The sequence below is a fragment of the Piliocolobus tephrosceles genome, chromosome 6, assembly GCF_002776525.5.
Source record: "Piliocolobus tephrosceles isolate RC106 chromosome 6, ASM277652v3, whole genome shotgun sequence".
Classification (NCBI taxonomy): Eukaryota; Metazoa; Chordata; class Mammalia; order Primates; family Cercopithecidae; genus Piliocolobus; species Piliocolobus tephrosceles.
In genome coordinates this window covers 137075441-137094610 of record NC_045439.1, presented here as the reverse complement: position 1 = coordinate 137094610, position 19170 = coordinate 137075441, and the positions used below count along the sequence as shown (strand labels likewise).

Below are 19170 nucleotides of genomic sequence, written 5' to 3'. Positions count from 1 at the left end.
TTCCAAATAATGTTTGTAGATTCTCCCTTTCCCAAGAAGTTGATATTATGCATTCCCTAGTATGGAACAAAGAAAAGGGCACTTCACATCTGTGGTTTCTTCCCCCAAAGCTCTTAACCCCAGTCTAATCAGGAAAAAACATCCAACAAACCCAAATAGAGGGACCTTGTGCAAAATCTCTGACCAGCCCTCTTCATATGTCAAGGCCATGGGAACCAAGGAAAGACTGAGAAACTGTCACAGAATTCAGGAGACTTCAGAGACACAACAAATGCAATCTTGGACTGGATCCTGGAACAAGAAAATCCTGACATGTGTAGAAAAACTAGCAAAATAGTATCAGTAGTTTAGTTAATAGTATTGAAACAATGTGAATTTCTTTGTTTTAAAAAACATACCATGGTTATGTGAGATGTTAACACTTGAAAAAGCTGGGTGAAAGGTGCGTGGGAATTCTCTGTACTGACCGTGCAACTTTTCTGTAAATCTAAAAGTATTACAAAGTAAAAAGTTTAAAAGTTTAAAAAAACACAGAAAACAAAACACTGTATTAGATCACCTTTGAGTCATGGTATTTGACAGAACATGCCTGGGTATTTTCCATTTGGGAACATTCACTTGTAGGCCATGGAAAATTTGCCTCTCTGCCCAATTAATAGAGAAAATAAGGAAAGAAAAAAAGGAGACATGTAAGGAGTTGATTAATCCTCCAGTTTTAAAGATTACACCAAAGAGACTGTACTTTTAACAAACAATTTAATAAACTCAGTGACTCTACCATCAACTATCAGTTCAGTTGTTGAATTTTTCTCTATGTATCCATAAAAACTACAGGTCTTACATCTTATGATGAAATCTCCCAGTTCACCAAAAAATAGAGCACCCAGCTTGATGAATAGTCACTGGTATAAATCATTTGAGACAATCAAAAGCTTCATTATGCATTTTCCTGAAAAATTGGCCTCTTTGGTGAATGTTTTTAATGTATTTCTCAAATCTGTCTTCACTGCAACACATCAGGCTGGAGAATCAATACAGACAGTAACTGGAGGCAACAAAAAAGGAGATGAAGTAGTAGCTACTGAGAAGTAAAACTGAGGCAGCTGGTCACAAGTCGCACGAGGACTCACATCTCTTCATTGTAGTTGGCATTTAATAATTGCACATTTATTGAACACCTGCTTCTGAAATGCATAGAAATAACCACCTCCATGTGTCAGGACTAAATGATCATTATTTTATTAACAACCTTACATAATAGTCATTATTATCCCCACTGTTAGCAGTAAAGTGATTGAGGCTCAGAAGCATTAAGTCACATTGTCAGCTGGGCATCAAATTAGATTTCCTTGGCTTCAGACCTCCAGCTTACTCACAGGGAGCAGAGCTTTGCTTACATGGGCAACACAGCACGGAGCCTACACCCCCAGCAAAGCAAATGAGAGCTCGGAGGCAATGACTTAAATCATTTTTCAAAAAACATGGGAGAATCTGTTAAGCAACATTTGGTTGTTAGTTAACTCAAATTGTCCCTATTTTTTTTTCCTGCAAAGGTATGCTCTGAGCTCCACATAAACTTGGAAGGAAGAGAGGGTTCTCAACAGAGGAGCCACCTGTTCAAGGTATAAGCCAGGAAAACATCTTTTTAGATTTTTTCCCCTCAAGTCATAAGAAATGTTTTTACTTTTCAAAGGCAGTAACAAAAATGGATCTATGTAATAAGAGAAAACAGTCTCTTGAGCAAAAGTACAAACAGCAGTTTCAGTGCAGAGCTACAGCAGCTTTCCCTCAAGGAAAAAGGTGCAGAGCTGGGCTGAGTAAGCAGCAGCCTACACGGCAGACAGGATCAGAGTCACAATCCAATGGAGCACACTCCAGAAACAAAAGCAGAACTCCAACAGGCAGAGGGGGAAGACACTGGATGATATGGTTTAGCTGTGTCCCCAAATCTCATCCTGAATTGTAGCTTCCATAATTCCCACATGTTGTGGGAGGGACCTGGTGTGAGACAATTGAATCATAGGGGCGGTTCCCCAATACTATTCTCGTGGTAGTGAGTAAGTCTCACGAGATCTGATGATTTTATAAGGTGGTTTCCCCTTTCATTGGGCTCTCATTGTCTCTTGCCTGCCACCATGTAAGACGTGCTTTTCATCTTCTGCTACGATTGTGAAGCCTCCCCAGCCACATGGAACTGAGTCTATTAAACCTCTTTTCCTTTATAAATTGCCCAGTCTTGGGTATGTATTTATCAACAGTGAGTGAAAACAGACTAATACACTGGATGACCAAACTTCAGCTCTATTATAGAAATATGTATATATATGTATATAGTTTATATATTTTATATCTATATGCAACTAAATTTATAAATACTAAATATAAAACTACATTTATATAAATATATAAATTATATCTAAATTATACAAATTCAAAATATAAAATAAGGTATATTGTGCTAAATAACAATTTTAATTTTAAAATGAATCAACAGGCTCATATTTTATTTGTTTAACTGGGAGTTCAGAGATCGTTAATAAGATGAGGGGGCATCCCCAAACTAGATAAGAAAATCCCTCAGAGCAATGGTGAATAATTGGGGTGGAGGGGTTCTGACTCCTTTGAGAATCTGATGAAAGCCATAAAACATTTCCATGAAAATTAGCATATACCCATTGATGCGAGTTTTCTTTCTGGGTGGTCCATGAACCCCTGGTGTTGATCCCTGTGGAGAGTACAAGGGCAGCCTAAGCCTTCTCTCATGATCATTTCCCAAGCAGCAAAAGAGATGGACAAACCATCACGATTTCTAAAAACCAGTTTATAAATGTTTTGTTGAAGGAGTTCTGAGTTTATCTATTTGTATACATGGGGTTTGATTTCTATGCCTTCCAATTTCCAGATAATGTTCCAGATACACATGTCCCCACATAATTGAAGTCAGACAGACAATAAAAGAGCAGAACAGGGATCAAGTACTCTTACCCTTTGGTGCATTAGCAAGAGACTCCCAAAGCTTAGAAACTGATGGACATCAAAGACTGAAGAATCTGATCCACAGAGGCATGGCCAGGAGAGCCAGAATGTTGCTCTGTCCCTCTCTGGTGCACATCGGTGGCAGAATTGAAACAGGTGAATGATGGTGTTGGAGCTGTGAAGTCATGGAAGCCATGTGCCAAGCCCAGAGGCTGATCCCAAATAACAGAATGGAGCTGTGTCATGTGCATATTTCACTCTCATTCATTCAATGACATAGCCTAGGGAAATAAACGAAAATGCCCACATAAGAGCAAGATAAAAGGTAAATAATTGAAACAGTGTAGACCATTAGACCATGCCACTCAACAAGCACAGGCCAAATGGCGGCAGACACAATGCTTCTGGCAAAACATAAAGGAAAAGCAAGAACATGTGAAGGATGTTAAGGAAGCCACTGACAAGGAAGCAAGCCTGTGGTTCAGTGAGACCAGCAAGTGAGTGTTCAAGGAAGCAAAGTGGAATTGAGGACCTGGCCCACAAAGAAACATTAACCAGCGGTGAACTAGACAAATGTATGAAATCATATGCAAAAGATGGAAATGCCTAGATATTTTATTTGGTAGTTGGTGGGAGAGGTATATTGGGCGAGTACTCTCCCTCATAGAAATGGGCGGCACAATATTCATTCTTGGCAGAGAACTAAAAACATTTTTAACAAAGAAATATGACTGCAGCCTCAGAGTCACTAGCCACTGTATTCCTGGATCAGTCTGGTACATACATAGTCAGATTACATATTTGTTGAACGCTCCTAGGTTGTTGTCACTGAGAGATATTAAAGTACTGACTAAAGTGGATCTTATGGTACACCTGACCTTGAGCAAGAGAAATCAAAGAGGGAAGGCCTCATCCACATCAAATACTACCTGAGCTCCACAGGTGTCTCGTGTGTGTATGAATTGCACATGAGAGAGATTGTTCCAGACCACACACTGTCTGTCACCAGAACTGATTGAACTATTGCAGTGAAAGACTGTGGTCCTAACCCATAAGGAAAACGTTTATGCCTCAGATAACACTTTGTCTCTCAACACGTCCTTGAAATTACTTACCAAAAAGTCTTCCAAGGGGCTTTGCACTTGTTATCAACAATAAAACCTCAAAGGAAGTCAAATTATCCCAGAAGAGTCAAAGGACATGAGGCAGTCATTTCATTGACTTCAAAAACAAGTGAATATTATTGTATTAAATATCAAATGCAAATAACAGGCAGGAGATGATAATAGGGGGAAAATAATTCCTCCTCTCATTGTGACCTACCTTAGAACTGCATTTGTAGATATAATGGTCTATAAAATCCTGTTATTACACCTGCAAAATTGCTAGAAAAAGCTTTCACTCTTATTCATACAGTACTTTACAGTTCCCAATATACCTTAACACGTACTGTTTCTTGCCATAGAGTGAACTCAGATGCAGAATATCACAGTGAGGAAACTGAGGTTCAGAAGGTTAAGTGAACTGTCCAGGTTCAGGCTTGGAATGGGGAGAGCTATTTGACCATAATGGTAAGAAATCAAATTTAGCCACTAATAAGACCCTGTTCTGAGCTATAAAAGAGAAGGAACAACTGTTTGGCTTCTATTCTCTTGGGGTAACATCTTGCAAGTTTCCGAAAGAACAACTTGCTAGTAGGGCACTGGCTCCTCAAATTCCATTATTAATCCGGGATGAATGGATGCCCGGTTTTGTAGGCTTCTCTGGAAATGATACTGTCTCTCTGCTCTTTCCTACATCCCCATCCCCTATTCAGAACTGCTGTTTTGTTGTTTTTAACTGTCTTTCCTTTATTTATTCATTATAAAGCCCCTCCAATTCTAACATCTCAAGCTATTTGAAATACAGGCTGGGCACGGTGGCTCACGCCTATAATCCCAGCACTTTGGGAGGCCAAGGCAAGCAGATCACAAGGTCAGGAAATTGAGACCAGCCTGGCTAACATGGTGAAACCCCATCTCTACTGAAAATACAAAAAATTAGCCGGGTGTGGTGGCAGGCGCCTGTAGTCCCAGCTACTCAGGAGGTTGAGGTGGGAGAATGGCTTGAACATGGGAGGCAGAGCTTTCAGTGAGCTGAGATCATGCCACTGCACTCCAGCCTGGGGGACAGAGCAAGACTCCATCTCAAGAAAGAAAAGAAAGAAAGAAGGAAAGAAGAGAGAAAGAAAAGAAAGAAAGAAAGAAAGAAAGAAAGAAGGAAGGAAGAAAATAGAAAAGAAAAACAAATGCAGGAGATGCAGGAGGGCATTTGTCACATCCATAAATGTGCTGTGTGACTGTATCTACCTCTGGAAGACACTGCAAATACATGTTAGTCTGCAGTGCCTTTGCTCCTGGAATTTTCTCATTATAGAAAACTAAAAATGGCAGAAGATGGCTTATTTTGCCTGCAATTTAGGCAACCTTTTATCTACCCTAGTATAATAATAATAATGTCTCTGGAACTCAATATTATATTCAAACCCCCAGCTCCCTCATGTAGTTGGTGGGTTCTGAAAACTAGAATAGAGGAATAACTTCAAGTTTAAAGAAGAAAATAAGCACAGATCTCATAAAACAATTCTAACTTCATGAAAGTTATAACTCTAGTCCAGATGTTTCATGCCCAATGGGCCCTCCTCTGCCTTCCAAATTGAAACTAAATCCACTCTAATCTTCAGTACTCAGACAGAGGACAACTTTCTACCTATGAATCCCATTATCAGAGTAAAACGTTTTTAAAAATTTCTCATCCACATGATGGAATATTATGCACACATGCAAGTGGTGTTTTCAAATCATTCATAATGTCATGGAAAGGAAATAAACAAGATATTAAACCACGTATGTTCTCTAATCTCATTGATATGAAATATGTAATATGTAATATAGTTTATAGTTTAAATGGCTGGAAAGAAATACACAAAATATTCATAACAACGATCTCTACAATGATGATTGACTTTTGTGTTCTTTATCTTTTCCTTTTTTATGTCTGTCACTTCATTTATTTTATTTAATTAATTTACTTATTTACAGGAGGAGTTGAAACACATTTTAAGAAGACTTTTCCTCTTTTTTATCCCTAAACATGAATTGTTCGAGTAAAACCAACTTAACTACAGAAATGTAATAAAGTAAGGAGAGTAGGTGCAGCCCACATGTGTTTAAAGGGCTGTGTGCTCAGGACTGCCTGCCTAGAAGGCAAGCACAAAGACCCTTTAAAGAAGATATTTTTCTCCCCAAACATCTACAAATGTTCCAACTTAGAGCTTAAAATTTTTTTTTGAAAAAAAAAAAAGGTGCAAAGGTGGCCGGGTTCGGCAGCTCATGCCTATAATCCCAGCACTTTGGGATCTGCCAACTTGAGCAGATTACCTGAGGTCAGGAGTTCGAAACCAGCCTGGCCAACATGGCAAAATTCTGTCTCTACTAAAAATACAAAAATCAGCCAGGCATGGTGGTGGGTGCCTGTAATCCCAGCTACTCGGGAGGCTGAGGCTGGAGAATCACTTGAACCCAGGAGACGGAGGTTGCAGTGAGCTGAGATCATGTCATTGTACTCCTGCCTGGGCAACAAGAGCAAAACTCTGTCAAAAAAAAGAAAAAGAAAAAAAATAGAGGGGGAGAAAAATATTAACAAGAAATACTAAAAAAAAAAAAAAAAAAAAAAAAAAAAAATCCACACAAACCACTCACTCCTAATCACCTTCCTTAACTGATTATGTTTGTCACAAATTTTACCAAAAGATTAATGAAAATATTGAAAAAAATTATTTTCTCACATTCCATTTGTAAAGATAATAGAATTTAGGAGTTTCTCAGAAAATAGACCAGAAACTGTCATCAAGTTTCCAGACTAGAAAGTCTGGGACAACGGAGCTGCAGGTGGGGAATGGGAAGCCCAGCCCAGGAGAAATCAGAAAATATTGGACTGGGGTGTGGTTGGGAGCTGCTCCATAGGAGACATGGCTGTGCGAGAAAGGGGAACACGATGTAATCAGAAAAACCTTAACTCCCCGCTGACATACAACACTGGCTTTCACAACGATTCCAGCAGTTTGGTTCCAAACTGAGGTAAACGCTTCAATGCTTATTCACATGCTTTCATTCACATTGTTTTTTCAGACTCAAGTTGCCCAAATTTAATACTTCTGCTAATGAGACTATACATGCCTAAAAAGTGGGGTGAGGTGGGGGGGTGCTTTTAAAATCAGGATGGGAAAAGAGATTAAAAATCATCAAATTAATCCTTTTAGCTCAAAATGAAATGAAGCACAAAATTATTGGTTTCTAATAGGAAATAACCCAAAATCTAAATATCACTTTCCCTTCCTGCCCTAGTCTCTACCCTACACATAGAGAAGAAATGAGAAACTCAACTTAAGCCCAGTGTGTTTTGTTCTGCTGAAGAGCAGAGCTTCACCCCAGGCCCTGTGGCCAGCCTCTCCTGTCCAGTGGGATGCAGCGCGTGGGATACTTTCGGCTGTAGTAGGATTCCGCAAGGCTGGTGGGGTTGAGGGTAAGATCTTCAGAATCTTTTTGAGGCTCCTCTGTTAGCTCCTCACCCACCATCTTCCTAGTGCTTCTCTCCCCTAGGCAAGAACTCCTGTCAAAACAGCCCCCACTGAGTTGTGGGCTATAAATTATCCTAGGTTCTCTGTCCCACTCTCATTATCTTCAATCTCCCCTTCCTCCCCACTGAACTTGTCATGGGCCCATCTGGGGCTGGTGCTGGACTTGTGAAATATGAACCTCCCCAACCTTGGCCCTGGCTCTGGCTCACCCACTTCTCTCTGCCTTCAACTTCATGGTCATTGTGTGAGTAACACTTCTTGCTTTTGGGTGTATACTCTGGGTTCCACTGCTAGTCCTGGTTTCACTTCTGAAAGTCATTGTTGCTACTGTGATTCCAGAGTAGTTGACTCTTCCCAAGCCACTCGCCCTGGCAGGAAATGGGAAGGTTCCTCGAACCCTTCTGCTCCTCTTTCTCTTGGACCCACAAAGTTTTGGTCCCCAGTCTCAATTTGTCAAAGCCCACGTGCTCTTCTTTCCCTCCTCTGTTTCTTCAGTGCACACTTCCGCTTTGCAGGAGTGAGATGCCTGGGAGGAAGGGGATGATGCCCTGGGCCAGTCTGTGTTCTGGCAGCTTTTCTGGTTTTGATCCCTTGAGTTTTCTCTGTTTTCTCAGCTGATCCTTCCTTTGAGTGGCTTGAGTCTCGGGAATCCACTGATTCTCTTGATTTACATCTTTTAAGATCTTTCTCCTTATGTTTTTTACCATGTTCAATATCAAGGTGAGGATCAATGAGATCTTCTTTATATTTTCCTTTGGCCTTATAGCCAAGTTGCTGGGGAATTCTCATTTCATCATGAGCCAGACCATGTTTTTGAATGTGTTGAGGGAAATATCTAACCTCCTGTGTATCTCTGGGCTTTTCTTGTTTTTAGCTGCATCCTGTTCAGTTTAGGTATTTAGTAAAGCATTCATACAACGTTATCCTGAGGAGTGAAAGTGATGCTCCACATCATGGTGAACAAGGGTCACTATCTGCTGGGCAAACAATTCTGAGGGGCTATACTGAGACTGAGCTGACTGTATGTGCTGGAAAATGGGACAAAATTTCTCTTCCTTTTTTTGTTGCTGTGAACTAAATCCTGACAAAGCTTGTGTTCCTGAGCCAGTAACCCACTGGGTCATGCAAGGTCCTAATCAAAAGGTTCCATCCGGACATTGACCTGTGTCTCTTGAATAATCATAAAGACTTTCCTGCAGACAAGTCTTCTTTGGCTCCCATGTGTTCTTTCTTCTTCTCCTTCTCCTTCTCCTTCTCCTCCTTCTTCTTCCATTCCCTTAGATCTTTGCAATAGTCACATATTGCTTGTTTTAGAAAGACATTTTTTCTTCAAGCAACCTTTCCTGTATTATAGCAATAATATGTCAATTTGCATTCCTACAACTATCTACTTCAGTGTTCAGCTTACTCTATGCTCAGAATTTACTCTATACATTTTCCTCTAGCCCTCTTCTTTTCCCATTCTGTACTCTTCCTAGTCAAGCTCTTCCACTCCCATTGCTTCAGTTACAATCTGTATATTTATAACTCCCAAACATATATTGCATATCCCAGACTTCTCCTATGAATGCTAAACCTATCCAGTTGCCTATTTAGTACATATCCACCATGATCACTCACTGGCAATTCAAACTCAGTATATTTAAATCAGAACTCAAAGACCCTTCTCCATACCCAGTCCTCTTTCTGTTTCCTACGTCAGTGAGTGACACTCCTATCTATGCCATTGCATAAGCTAGAAAACTGGTTTAACACCTCCCTATCCAACATACCACATATATCCAATACATTATCAAGTCCTATTGCTTCTCCTTACAAAATATCTCTGAGATCTTCCCACAGTGCTCCATACTCATAGACACTCCACTGGGTGAAGTCTTTGTCTCTCACCTGGATCACTGCAATAGGCTTGAATTGCTTTTGGCTTGTTTGTTTGTTTGTTTTTGTATCCAGAGATGACTGCCTTCCTCCCATCATCTTCTCTCCAGCCAAATTTATCATTTTGAAAACACTAATTTGACCATACATTTTTCAAACCTTAAATCTTTCAATAGTTTCTCTTTTGGTTTTTAAAATAAAATGTAAAAATCACCAAAATTACAGGACCCCCAGCAATATAACCTCTTTCTTTCTCATCATCCTTATCCTCCCCTTCCCCTTGAGTTTTGCAGCCTTATGCTGTAGGGGAGGAAACCCCACAGATTCGGAATTTGAAAAAAAGGCTTTGCTTTTCATAAGAAATGTAGGAGGAAAAAAGACTTCTCACCAGCCATGGGTCGAGGACCACTTTAAGCCCAATTCTTAACACATCAACATGACAGGCTTTATTTTAGATCTGAGCACAATAAATGCTGTTTCCAAGAATTGCCCTGGATCTAGCAAAGGGAGAGAAGGCCTCAGGATGGTCAGGTAGAGAAGAAGGGGCACTGTGCTGCTCACCAGAGAAGAAAAGGTAAGCCTTGTAATAAGCTATCAAACTTCAAAAGGCTATTTATGTAGAGGCACTGACAACATTTGTTTGAAGGAATTATTTATCCTATAAAGTGTTTACAATCTATAAGAGAGTGTAATATTTGTCCAGGAAAGTAAAATAGTGAAATTGTACAAGGGAGACACAGTATTTGCCCAGGGCAACAAAACATTAAGGATCTCTTGGCTGATATTTTGATATGCTGAGCCAGGAACATCTGTTGATCACAGGGAGGCTGACTTCCTCATCTACAACCACAATAACTTTCATTAAGTACCACAAGGGAGAAAGCGTCTTTATGGTTAGGTCCATTTTATGCACTGTCTGTGTTCTATTTGAAACACTTTTCTCTTTCTTCCCTTGTCCCTTCTCCAGGCTAACTCCTATCTTCATGGAGATCTCAGCGAAACATAGCAGCTTCTTGGATAGCTTCCCTGATTAACCAACCATCAGCTGTTAACTGATTAACCACTTCCTTGATTAGCTGCGTTAGAACTCTCTGTCTTTGACCCACTTACCAGCAATGTGATTCAATAATTAAATGACTAATATATGTTAGAATATGCCTATCAGGTTCTTCATTGTAGGTCCCTTTCTCAGTACAGGAACTTACACACTAAAAAAAAATTTGCTGAAAGATATGTTAATTCATTTGTATTATTTAATATTTGTTCATCTATCCTATCAAACTGTAACTCCCTCGACCAGGACTTTGTCATATTTCTCTTTGACAAAAAGGAGATTGATGATTTAATGTGGTGCTTTGTCTACAGTATACATTCAGTCAGTGTTTTATACATACCAAAATAAAAAGGAAAGCAAAGCACTTCTTTACTGATATCCCTGTGTGGTAGAGCAGCAACTTAAATCTTGGCTTCACATACCTTTACATTATTCACATTTATTTATGACTTCAAAGAGCTATTGTTTATATAGTTATATCTCTGAATAATTTTTCATCTGAGTTAAAACTGTGAAAAACTAAAATGTATCTACTTAGCAATTTATTTAGGTAATAACAAACTCATTGCATGTTAGCAAAATCACCATGCATTTGTATGAAAATACATGCATTCATATGCAAATACAATGAAAATACAAATGCATGGTATTTTTGTTGACATGCAATGGGTTTGTTGTTACCTTAATAAATGGAGATATATTTATTACCTTAATGTATTTGGAAATGCATTTTGGAAATACATTTCCAAAATTAAAACCTTTTTTAGTTAGAAAAATGGCATTGTTTTGTGTTTTTAAAAAATATCTTTAATGTCTAGTTTAAAGAATGGTAACTAGATTCTAAAACCTGATTCTGCTTTCAACCTGCTGCAAGATGTTGGTTTGTTTGAAGTATATAAAGAAAACTGTCATTACACAATTATGCAGCTGGAAAATAAAGAGATTTTAATAACCTTTTTAAATAATTGTGGATTAAATTGTGGATTATATCCTCCTTTACTACTACACCAAAATTCAACAAGTGGTAATTTCTTAAAGATGAATTGAAATATCAAACTGAAACATTTTCAGTGAACTTTTTTCATAATGGTTACATTAAAATCTGTCAGTTCACTTTGCACTTTGAACAGATATTTAACTCATGCATGCTTTTGTAATGTCATGCAGTGATCACTTAGAAAATACTAATTCACTGAGTTATACAAATCTTCTAAATGTCATATTTCATTATACAATATAAAAATTACATTTATTAATACCACTACCAATCTCATCAGAAAAGCAATTATTGGGAAGCTGCCAAGCTTGCAGTGGTAAATACAAATTTTCCAAAAGTCTAACTTTCACTTGAAATGTTAAATTTTATCATTGGCAACAAAAATTCTCAGTTGTTAGTGATAGACCCAATTTATATATTTTTAAGAAAATGTCTTGAGAATATCCAAATCTGCATAACTACAGTTTGTCTATTAGTCATTGTTCCAGATAAAAATGGTGTTTCCTTTAAAAACGAAAATGCTGACATTTCAGCTTGCAACTTAGACAACTACACAAGTGCTCTTCCCCAGGAAAACCATGATGCTTCAGTATGCAGCGGAAGTGCTTTAGACACTTGACTTTTATCTTGGAGTACTCATGAAATACCAGAGCTCGAGGGGCATTTGCTGGAAATCAATATTCTATCCTCAGCCTCTTTTAACTCTGAGGGAAAACTTATACTTTCCAGTGCCTCTGTCTTCCAAACATCCCATTCGACATACACAAATTATACCTCCAAGCCTGCCAGTTTTATTGTTGACACTAATATCCTTAAGGGCCTAGGTGAGAGAATACAGATGCTAGCCAGGGAAAAACAAAACAAAATCCATTCAAAGTCCAGGTCCTTTCACTGGTAGGTGGGGCGATTGCTTCCATATTAATCAAAAGCACGTAGAATTAGGAGAAAGAAAGATAAAAGACAACTTCCGGGGCTGTGACTAGCATCAGGGAGGATGATGCTATCATAGCGGAAGGAGAAATCACAAAGCAACAACTCAGGAAGGAGGCTTGATGACTGCACTGAAACTGGGGATAGTTTTTGACATGTGCGAACGTGTGAAGAGACCACCAAACAGGCTTTGTGTGAGCAACATGGCTGTTTATTTCACCTGGGTGCAGGTGGGCTGAGTCCGAAAAGAGAGTCAGCGAAGGGAGATAAGTGTGGGGCCGTTTTATAGGATTTGGGTAGGTAAAGGAAATTTACAGTCAAAGGGGGGTTGTTCTCTGGCAGGCAGGAGTGGGAGTCACAAGGTGCTCAGTGGGGGAGCTTTTTGAGCCAGGATGAGCCAGGCACAAGATAATGTCATCGCTTAAGGCAAGGATGCGATGGCTTGGCTTGGGCTCAGAGGCCTGACAATTTTCTTCCCATTAACTAAACGCAAAAGTTTCCCAAAACTCACCTACCTCGTTGATGTGGTGGTTTAGCCAAGGAGTGTAAAACCATTGTCATTAGGGAGTAAGGAAGTAGTTCAGGAAGTTCACAATGGAGCCACCACCAGGAGACAAGAGACCCCACTTCCAGAAGATTGGAGTATGTCCTCGTCACTCTCCCTCCACGGGTTCCCCTCTCCAATGGGCAACAACTTTAAAAAATACTTGTATACATTTTGAGATCAGGATTTGGAAATATTACAGGCCATTTTGGAATTTTTTTATTCACTATGGATTTTCTATTTATTAAATAATTAAGAATATCTTTAAAAGGATAAGCCATGAGAAGGAGGAATATCTTTATCATGAGAATCTCATGAAAGATGATGTTGAAATGAGGATTCTTCAAAGAGAACATTTCTATTACTTTATTTTCAATAAACAAGAGTAGGATGCAACCGCAGCTTTGCATCCTTAGGGAAGCTACTTAACCTTTCTGAGCCTCTGTTTCCTCACTTGTAGAATAAAGATAATAATAATATTTACCTCCAAAGATTATTGTGAGGATTAAATAAAATATTACACATGCAGTATTTGGCGCTCTGTTTAGCACAAGTAATACATCACAAATAGTGGCAGAAGTGACAGTGGTGGTGGCAGTGGCAGCAGCAGAGGTTGTAGTAGTCATGGTGGAGACTGATGGTAGTATAAGCAACGGTGGTTGTGGTGGTGGCCGTGGCAGCAGGAGTGGTGGCAATAATGTCAGTGGTTGTGGTGGTGGTGGCAGCAGAGATAGTAGGGTGGTAGCAGGTGGTAGTGGAGATTTTAGTCCCGGGGGTGGGGTGATATGGCAATGGTGGTTGTGGTGGCAATAACGTCAGCAGTGATGGTGGTAATAATTGCTGTGGTGGTGGTGGACTTGGTGGTACTGGAATTGGAAATGGTGATGGTGATGGTGGTGGAATTGTTGGAGATGGATATGGTGAAGAATGAAGGTGGAGGTGGAAGTGGAGGTGGAGGTGGAGATGGGGGTGGTGGAGATGGAGATAGAGGTGGAGGTGTTGGAGATGGAGATGGAGGTGGAGGTGCTAGAGGTGAAAGTGGAGGTGGTGGTGGAGGTGGAGATGGAGGTGGAGGTGTTGGAGATGGAGATGGAGGTGGAGGTGGAGGTGCTAGACGTGAAAGTGGAGGTGGTGGTGGAGGTGGAGATGGAGGTGGAGGTGGTAGAGGTGGTGCTGGAGGTGGAGGTGGAGGTGGTGGTGGAGGTGGTGGAGGTGGAGGCAGTGAAGATGGAGGTGGAGATGGTGGAGGTGGAGATGGAGGTGGAGGTGGAGATGGAGGTGGAGGTGAAGGTGAAGGTGGAGGTGGAGGTGGTGGAGATGGAGATGGAGGTGGAGGTGGTGGTGATGAAGGTGGAGGTGGAGGTGGTGGTGGACACGGTGGTGGTGGAGATGGAGATGGAGGTGGTAGTGGTGGTGGTGGTGATAATGGTAGTGGTGGAAGTGGAGGAGGAAGTGGTAGTGGCGATGGAAGTGGAGGTGTTAGAGGTGGTGGGAGTGGAGACGATGGTGGTGGAGGTAGAGGTGGTTAGAATTGAAGGTGGAGATGGTGGGAGTAACAATGGAGGAGGCGATGGCAGTGGAGGTAGAGACGATGGTGGTGGAGGTGCTGGTGATGGTGCTGGCAGTGATGGTGGTGGAGGGGTGGTGATGGTGGTGATGGTGGAAGTGATAGTGGAGGTGAAGTTGGTGGTGATGGATGTGGAGGTGGTGGAGATGGCGCTGGTCATGGTGACACTGGCATTGGTGGTAGTGCTGGAGACAACAACGGTAGAGGAGTGGTGATGGTAGAAGCAGTGATGGTGTTGGTGCTAATGATGGTGGTGAAGACAGTAGTGGTAGTAGTGGTAGCAGTGGTGGTGGTGGAGATAGTAGTGGTGGAGGTGGTGGTGGTCACGGGGGCAGCGATGGTAGTGATGGTGATGGTGGTGGTTGTGGAGATAGTTGTGGTGGAGGTGGTGGTGGTAGTGATGGTAGTGGAGACAGTAGTGATAGTGATGGAGACAGCAGTCGTAGAGGTGGTGATGATGGTGGTGGAAACAGTAGTGGTGGAGGTGGTAGTGGTAGTGATGGTGGTGGTGGGAGCAGTGATGGTGGTGGTATTAGTTCTGGTAGTGGTGGTGATGGGAATGCAGGCTGTGGTGTGATGTTGGCAACTGTGATGGTGATGGTGGTGGTGGTGGCTGCTGTGGCAGTGGTGGCAGTAATATGGTGTAGTGGTGGTGGCTACACTGTGTTTAATTATTAAAGCCAGTTGGTTATCACAGAGGGAGTACAACCCTGACTCACTTGGTTAACAGAGTAAGATCAAGTCTTTTCAAAGGCATTGGTGAGAGGAGCTGGAAACCGTCTCCTCATGTGGAACTCACAGGGTTCTAGCTCTGCCACTTAGGTTATATGCCCTCAGCTCAGGATGCTTCCTGTAGCTGTAGAAAGTCCAGGAAGGCAACTAAAATAACTGATGATGAGACCTGTTCATGGAATGAGCTAAACTTGAAAGAGGGGTAGAAGAATTTATTTAATTATTTTCCCCTTTGTCCCTTCAAACCCAACTTTTTTTCTCATTATGGGATAAAATATTTTATCAGACATGCCTTTCTAATTTTTAATCATTTTTACATAATAAACAAATAATATCTTTGTTTTGGCATCAAAACGTGGAGTCCAGTCTAATAATTACATAATTCCAGTGAGACAAAGCACAGTTATCAAAACACTGTGAATTCCTCACCCACCTCAAGCTGGTTTCAGGCTGGGTGCCTGTTCTCTGCTGTTCCTGGAATGCTGTTTCTGAATGTTCCTGGCAGGGCCAAGATGGGATGGAACAGGGGAAGAGGAAATAGTCTTACATGCTGGTACTGTTGGCATCTGGCTTTGGTCTCTCTTGGATGGAAGGTGGAAGGCACACATTTACTGAGTTTTGCTGTTACAGGCACTTTTGAAGAGTCTTTGTCAACTTGCCACACACTCACACACACAACTCATGCACACACACACATACACACACTCATCCATATACACTCTCACATATACACACACTGTCACACACACTCAGGTACATGCACACTCACATGCACACTCATGCACACACACACAGAGCAAAGCCTCTCTCCTAAGAACAAAGCCCCTCTTCTCAGCCTCTGGGTTTCTAATGGCCCACCCCTCTCCTGGGATCACATTGTCTCTCCAGAACATCTTCTTTGGTCCCTTTCACCAAGTCCACATCTGGCCCCTGGAGAACACTCACCTTTGTTCTTGATCATCTGATAAGGGTGGCATCGGTCACAGCTGCTTCCTTTTGAATTCTCTTGGCTATAGTAAGACACATTTCTATGTTCCCCAAATGCCAGGGGGCACATGCCAGACTCCCCGGGTGGCCCCTCAAAGGCCTCTCAGTTGACTTGCAGTGAGGCATAAGTTCCCATCCACACTCATATAGGGGACAGGGGATGGAGTACACCACCCTGAAAATGTGTCCAAAGAAATCCTCTTTCTGTCAGCCTCTCCAGCCCTCCTTAAGCCTGGAAACAGATGAAGGGGTAATGCTTGCAGAACTGATTTTCCGATCTCTCAGTATGCTCTGCTAAGGACACGGCAGAACTTGCCACCTACTGTCCTCTTCTAAGGCTTTGAGGCCCTGCTGAAAGCTGCAGACAGAGTGAGTGACATTTTCACATTCTCTTACAATAGGGTTGGAGTGCTGGCAAATAAGAACAGAACAAAACATGATGAACACGCTTGATCTAGGAAGACAAACACAAAGAGAAAATAGTAATAATGAGAAAATACCCTGCATTTGTTGAGTAAAGCTTTTACATGTATTGTTACATAATTTTCAAGGACTGGGAAACGGATATGGAGATCACAGTAATAACCTAGCATTTAGATAATGTGGCAGAGTTTACAAAGAGCTGTCTCCCATATCGACTCATTTGACTCTCATAAGAAGTTGGCTGGGTTCGTGCTATTCATCTCATTTTACAGAGGAAGAATTAGGGTCAGGAGTGGCAAAGGGGGCTAATCTCACAAGCCAACCCATATTAATTGAGCCCTCCTGCCAATCATAGTGCTATTCAAAGTATAGTCCAAGAGCAGAAAATGAAAATAAATACTTTGAAACACTTTTTTTTTTTTTTGCTCTTTCACCCAGGTTGGGGTGCAGTGATGCGATCTCGGCTCACTGCAACCTCCACCTCCCTGGTTCAAGTGATTCTCCTGCCTCAGCCTCCTGAGTAGCTGGGACTACAGGCTGGTCTCAAACTCCTGACCTCAAATGATCTGCCTGCCTCAGCCTCCCAAAGTGCTGGGATTACAGATGTAATCTGCGCCCCGCTGAAACTCTCTTTTTCTTTCTTTTGAGGCAGAGTCTCGCTCTGTCTCCAGGCTGGAGTGCAGTGGCGCAATCTTGTCTCACTGCAATCTCCGCTCCCAGGTTCAAGCGATTTCTCTGCCTCAGCCTCCTGAGTAGCTGGGACTACAGACACGGACTACCATGTCTGGCTAATTTTTAAAATTTTGTTTTGTAGACATGGGGGTCTTGCTTTTATGCCCAGGCTGTTCTCAAACTCCTAGCATCAAACAATCCTCCTGCCTTGGCCTCCCAAAATGCTGCTGGGATTACAGACATAAGCTACTGCACCCCACCTAAAAACTCTAAAATGAATTTAATGTTGCCATGACATCCAAGCATGTGATCAGTAGACTTACTTCATTGAGCAGGGTATGGACCAGTTTACATGTTGTCAAACTCATATGATGAGTCTCACACAGCTTGAGCTCTTTTCTAGTCATGTATAGTAGGACTATATTCAAGTCAGCAACAGATTAGAAATTTAAAAAGAGAAAAAACCAGGCCCTTCATGACAGACAATTTAAGAAACATTTCCCTAGACAGAGCATTGCATTTAAAAGGATCCAAAGTCCAGGAAACAGTGTTGTGGTTGATTAGTGATGTCTGCCCTGAGCAAGGGAGTGGGAAGTGGTGATATGTGCACCACCCTGTGCCTATCAGCTAGGTCATGGTGTCCTATCCTAGTAGAACAACCTCAGATCTTAAAAAGAGACGTGTATGGGGAAACACTAATAAACCTGATTACAGAAACAGCTGTTTTCGAAATGCTTTACAAATTTCAAATACACTAGCATGTACTATCTCATTTGAAACTTGGGAACAATCCTGTAAAGAAGATGAAGAAGGGATTATTAGTCCCATGTTGCAGAGAGGAAGACTATGAGACAGACCATTTAAGTTGCTGTCCATAATCACAGAGGTGAGCAGTGGCAAGTGCTGGGCCCAGAATCAACACTTGGTTGCCAGCTGCTTAGTCCAAGTATCCTCACTCCCTATCCAGCTGCCTCCCTGTTGAGGATGAAATAAAGTGATATATGTGAAAGCTCCAAGTAAAAATGAGAATGTCATACGATATCAGTTTTATTATGCAGCAGCTTAGATAATTTCATGGATGGCATCCCTACATGGTTTTTAGATTAACATTCCAGAGGACAATCTAGCCTTCCTGATACTAAAAGAGCAATTGACCCTTTCAAACAAATCTCTGGGCTAGAAAGACACATAAGTCCAGGATGGCAATTTATCTCTTCATTTGCTATCCTAGTTCCAGATGTAACTACTGAGTGTTATTGTAAATAGGATGGTAAAAATGTCCTGTCCAGCAAGCACCTATTGAGCACTTGCTCTGTGCCAGAGAAAGGCTACACTGCACTAGGCACAAGAAACACAGACATGAATGGGACCAACAGATGCATAGACTCTGAGTCCCTTAGGTGGCCCCTGTTCTCAATTAATATGGGTTGGCTTGTGAGATTAGCCCCCTTTGGCACTCCTGACCCTGGTTTTTCCTCTGTAAAATGAGATGAATAGCACCAACCTAGCCGACTTCTTATGAGAGACAAATGAGTCGATATGGGAGAAAGCTCTTTGTAAACTGCCACATTAACTGTTCTTGCAATTAACTGTTCTATGTGTAGTTATAAAAAATAGATAAGAGGTCCAGAATTGCTTTCAAGGGGGACTGATTTACTCATGGGTGGAGATGGTGAGTTAAGCAGAGAGGAAAAAGAATTTACAAAGGAGAAGAGCCTGCTCACAGCACATGTGGAAGGGTGAATGAGAAGACAATTGGAGAAAGGGCATTCACCCAAAAGGAATAGTACGT

At 41.3% G+C, this 19170-nt stretch overlaps 1 pseudogene; it reads right to left on the bottom strand.

Annotated features, from left to right (window-relative positions):
* Nucleotides 1-7629: 7629 nt before the first annotated feature.
* Nucleotides 7630-19170, bottom strand: part of LOC111548286 — a 29451-nt pseudogene continuing 17910 nt past the window's right edge.